General features: G+C 35.6%; 1 long non-coding RNA gene across 1 annotated transcript; it reads right to left on the reverse strand.

Moving 5' to 3' along the window:
* Nucleotides 1–3,303: 3,303 nt before the first annotated feature.
* Nucleotides 3,304–3,735, reverse strand: LOC125505907. Its single transcript, XR_007282547.1, has 2 exons — nucleotides 3,510–3,735; nucleotides 3,304–3,457 (listed from the first exon to the last, which is right to left on the reverse strand). It is a non-coding gene; the product is annotated as an uncharacterized LOC125505907 (long non-coding RNA).
* Between the last annotated feature and the right edge of the window lie 1,700 nt (nucleotides 3,736–5,435).

Raw genomic sequence — 5,435 nt, forward strand, 5'->3', positions numbered from 1 at the left:
TGTTCAATGAAAGTTCAGCGTGTTAGTAAAAGCTTGCTGAAAGCATATAGCTTTTACTTATAGCCGCCGAAGTTGGGAGCCATATTTCGACTTACCAAAAGTTGTAGGGAGGATTTAGAGCTCATTTTTGAAGATATTGACCTGAAACTTGGCACACAGCTGGGGTTCCACTGGGAATCGACACTTAACTTTGGGCGTTAAAATCGGAGCAGGGCTTCGCCCCTGAATGGGGCCCTGCAGTTTTAGCGATTTGGTCTGATTGGATTCACATTTGAAACAGCTGGAAATAGCGCAATTTTCCATAGGACCGTTTTCAAAGTCAATAATACGAGCTTTATTTTGGTGTAAAAAAAATCAGGATTGGACTAGAGATTCGCCCTTTTTTAGCGGCCTGAATTTGGAAACTGTCATAACTTCTACAAGGCTCGAAATATCACATGGGTCGTAAGGACCTTTTCGATACCCCCCTCGACCAGTCTTACATTTTTTGCAAGACCAAGACCAAGACCAGTCTAGCTCATCACTAGTTGCAGGTTTAAATTGCATCACGTTATTTAATTTTCGATCACTGAATCGTGATATTATGAAAATATATTTTATACTAAATTAATACATTGAATTGAAAAATATACGATAGTAACAAACGCTCAACAATTTTGAAATAGTTGATAAATTGACGGCGTTCTATTACAAATATTCTTTACCAAAAATCACTGACCTGGTAAAAATTGAAAATTCGCCGTTTTCCAGTTTATTGTTCGGAACAGAAAATACGACGGATTTTTCTTTTTTCCATAATGAGGTTTTAGTTTCTACTAGAAAAATATGCGTTCAGAACTAGAATTGCGCAAGAGTATCGCAAGAGATGGCACGAATATATGGCTGATTGTAACCTGTAATTCTAAGGACTCAAACTAGCAGGAGGAAAAGGAAAAATATTAGTTTTTTTTATAAAAATACGTTTATTCATATAAGCGATTAAGCCCACAACTTACAACTCTACAGACTTAGAGGTTTTTCTCGAGCTCAAAAAACATGCTTTGTTATTTTTATTAGAACAAGCGGAAAAGACGGGACACGAGAAGTTCATGGAGTTAAACCAATTTTTGTAATTGAGCCATGAAACTACACCATTTTAAGTTAATTGCTGGGAATCCTGTCAACACAATCATAACAATTTTAATTCGTTGTTAAATATACAGAGTTTCTCAGCGAAAGTATATGGAAAGGTTTGCTTCATTTTTTGAGGCAATTTAAAGAAAAGCTTGCAACAATGTTTTTGGTATCTTTATTCCTAAGAAACTGTTTTTTAGGTTTTGTTTTCAAACGAAATTAAATTTCAATGGAATGTTAACTCTTTTCAAAATATTGTTGAAGGCTGGATATTACCTTTATTTACTTTTATACAATGCTCTGGAAATGGCCCTTACTAATAGGTACATTTTATAAATATTAACTAAGACATATTTTCATTTTATGGTAAAATAAAAAAAAATAAAAAAGCAAACAAGACCAGACACGTCTTACGATGCAGCAGGCCATTCCGTGGGATCTCGCGTTTCAAACAATTTTTTCAGATTTTTTCTTCAATTTTTTCGGGTGGCTCATCTTGAAACTTTCTTTCGAATTTAATAGTTTTTATTATATGCTAGTAACTATACTTAAAAAATTTTCCACATATTGATATTGTTTCCAAAGTTTCTGAAGGAAAATATTTGCAAGTAAGGCTTTCTGAGGTGCGGTCCACCACCCGTTCACTTTTAATTTATTAATCGCGCTCCTTGCAAGGCGTCGTTGTTTGATTTGCCTAAGAGCCACCAGCGGGCCAACGGCATCCGCTGTGTTTTCTGTAATACACTTAATTCCGATAAGGAAATTAATACACTTCCGTGATGGCAAAACCTATTTGCTAATGAGATGGGTCCACTGCGCCACTTGCCTAACTAATTATAGATAGAAATATCCACATCGGTGCAGTTTCTTGTTTCAAGCCCAAGACTTCAGCTTATAATAAGTTTTCCATATGTGGTTATTAATTATAAATTAGTCAAAAAATGTAGACATTCGTAAATCACGTCTAAAACGTAGTTGCAGAATGTGCACCGTCCGGTGGAAGTGTAATACGTGACCTCGACGTACTTTTATGTGCTTTCGTGCGACTCTTCTTTTTAATGCTTTCGTCGCATGCAGCTGATGCTTTTTAGGTTTTTTCAGAAAACCGCCCCGAAAACAAATATCACCACCCCATTAACGAGGCTCAATACCTAGAAGGTTTAAAACATAAGTAAAATAGTTGACTCGATTTATTCTTTTGGTGTTTTAGGTATTAATCAATTTGTAAATGTGCCTGTAAATGCTTTAAATCTGTGTGTTAAATCCGGTGTTGTCCATGAAAATTTTTCTTTTAATATTCAGAAATATATATGTTCTTAAATTGAAACTAGGCAACAGTTTATGTGCGGCTTGTGGTAATACTGACTTATTATCAGTATTATGTTTTTTCTTGTAAAAATATTCCATTCCTTTCTTTTAACGTCGATTCATATAGTCACAAGTTCTATGAATTAATCAAAACATTTTGTAAATTTTTGAATATCATTTAGAAACACATTTTTCGTAGCGTTCATATGAGTTAGAATTTGAATATTTGTGAAAACAGCAGTTTATTGTTTTATTTAGTACGGTACTGCAATCTGATTTTTTGTAAAAAAAAATTCTTTTAATAAGTAGTTAAAGTTAAACTTGGTTCACAGTTTTTTGCTCCTGTCTATATTTCTACTCTAACCTTTCTCTATGAAAATGAAAAAATATTCGATGTCGGCGGTTATAAGCTTTTAAGCTCGGATATTATTTGATAAGGCAAGGCGAACAACTGAATCGGCATTTTGTTGTTTTTCCGTATGTTTACTTTTTCGTGGAAATTTGTTTTCCTGTTTTTTATATGATTTGCCCGATATTATTAATGCTTGGCTTGAGCGTTTGCCTTTCTATTATCTTCAGCATAAGATGGTATTTCAATATTTACCTATGTAAGTAATTGATTTTAATCATTAAAATTTTCCTATAGTGATTTGTAAAAAGGCAATGATTTAAAACTATATACACGCATTTAACACAGAGAACAATACTTCAAACCAAGCAAATACATAAACAGACAAGAGATTAGTGACACTAACCTCTCGATTTTATCACAGTTTCTGAAACATGCTAGTTCTGAGTGCAAAACTGAGCAAAACTTTTGAGGTATGGTAAGTTCTTGATTGAGAGCTCATTGACCTTCCCACTCCCCAAAGGCAAAGGAAATATAAAAAGAGGTTTTATTTAATTAAAGCGAACCATTAGCGGGGCCGACGCAATAGTACGAGTTGCGGCCGCCTACCTGGCACGGTCGTATCTTGCTCTTACAAATGTCCCCACATGTCGCTGCTATAGTTTCGCAATTATCTCGGGGCCCATTCTGGAATTTACAAGAGGGTAAAGAGCAATTTCTGCAATTTATGACATGGCACCGTTAGCTGACACTTGCTTTTTCCTATCTCAAATTTATGCTGTTTTGGATTTGCAGAAACTATCAGTTTTCATTTTCCAATAGTTCAAATTTTGTTTTTTTTTACTTCCTCAATAATTGAGTCTTTTTCAGTCACGCTTTTCTAATTAGATTGATTGAATTGCACTATTGATTGAAATGAACACTAGTGTTTTCATGACGTTATTAATTTTACAAACTGCGATGTTTCGCTGTTATAACGGGTTATCCAATTTGAGGTTGGGAAAGTAAAAGCTTGCTATTTGATATCTGTCAAAGGCAAACGTCATCCGAAGCGCTTTTGTTTTAGTTGAAGGGTTGCCATTTTGGAATATCGATCGTTTAACTGTCGAAGAACGCGAAAAAATTAATAAATGTTACTATGAAAATGGTGATTCTGCTGTATCAACGTTCAGGGCTTTACGAACAGATTCAGGTCGACATGATCGACCCACAGAGCAAACAATTTTGAACTCAGTGGAAAAATTTGAAAGGACTCTTGGTTACTGATATTGTAAGGCCTGTGCAACATCGCAACATTTGTTCAGCTGAAAATATCGCTGTTGTTGCTTAAAGTGAGGAGGAAGACCCGAATTCGTCGATTCCCCGACGTGCTCAACATTTGGGCTTGACTTACGGCTCATTGCGGCGAATTTTGCCGTTGGATTTGAAGCTCGATCCGTACAAAGTCCAACTGACTTAAGAACTTAAGCCTCAAGACCATGGGTAACGCAGAACATACTCAAATTGGGTTATTGAAAAATGAGCCGTTGATGATGATTTGTTGATCTTATTTTTCGCTAGGTGGTCACGTGAATAAACAGAACAGCCGTTAATGGGGCTCTCAAAATCCTCAGGTGATTGCAGAAAGGCGTTTGCAACCTGAAAAAGTGACAGTGACGACCGTATGGTGTGCATTATGGTCCGGTAGTGTTATTGGCCCGTAGTTTTTTGAAAACGATCAAGGAAGAGCCATAAACAGTCAATTCTGAGCGCTATGAACGCATGTTAACCGATTATTTTTGGAGAGGAATTGAAGATTATGATCTGGAAGACATGTGGTTCCATCAGGATGGGACAACGAGTCACACATCACTGGCGGTTAGAGCTCTTTTGCTCTAACCTAAAGAGAAATTTTCATGACGCGTAATTTCGAGATAGAGTGATGCCAATTGGCCCGCAAGATCCTGCGAGTTAACATTAGATTTCTTTTTGTGGGGCTATGCGAAAGGTCGTGTTGACGCCAACAATCCTCAAACTCTTGAGCAACTGAAAGCCAATATCCTGAAGTCATGACCGAGATATTACCGGTAATGTACAGAAAAGTAATTCAAAATTACCTCAAAAGGATTAAGGCCTGTAGGAGGTCCCGTGGGGGACATTTGAATTATATTTTTTTCACATATAATGGTGTGCATTATTGCATCTTGTTTAATCTTTATATTGAATTTTCGTCCCCATCTGAATATTTTGTGTGTTTTTTTTACTTTACTTCCCCAAACATAAAATGGATAACCCGGTACTTGTATTTATATTATACTTTTTATTTTCTACTTATTATTCCACTATGTTGTTATTTCAGTTTTGGTTTTCACGTCCGAAACTTTCAGTTATGAAAGGAACTACTTGCTCTCGCATCCCCAAAACGAAACATTTTTGCAAATATACCGGGTGGTTTTTAATAAGTGTCTAGCTATCAGGTGTTAAAATACTAATTACAATTTTTGGTTTTTCCCACTTAATTTTATATACAGGGTGATTCAAAATTGGCATCATTTGTCTGGAGGTGTTGTCTGGCGCTGTACAGAAAAAAGAGTAAAATAAATTAATTGTTATTAAAAACTGAGAAATTTGCAAAAAAACTATATCAGAAATACGGCAGCAATGTTTTTCAAGGTAATCTGCCTAA

The sequence above is a fragment of the Dendroctonus ponderosae genome, unplaced genomic scaffold (assembly GCF_020466585.1).
Source record: "Dendroctonus ponderosae isolate FM_Combo_2020 unplaced genomic scaffold, Dpon_F_20191213v2 Dpon_F_20191213_1, whole genome shotgun sequence".
Lineage (NCBI taxonomy): Eukaryota > Metazoa > Arthropoda > Insecta > Coleoptera > Curculionidae > Dendroctonus > Dendroctonus ponderosae.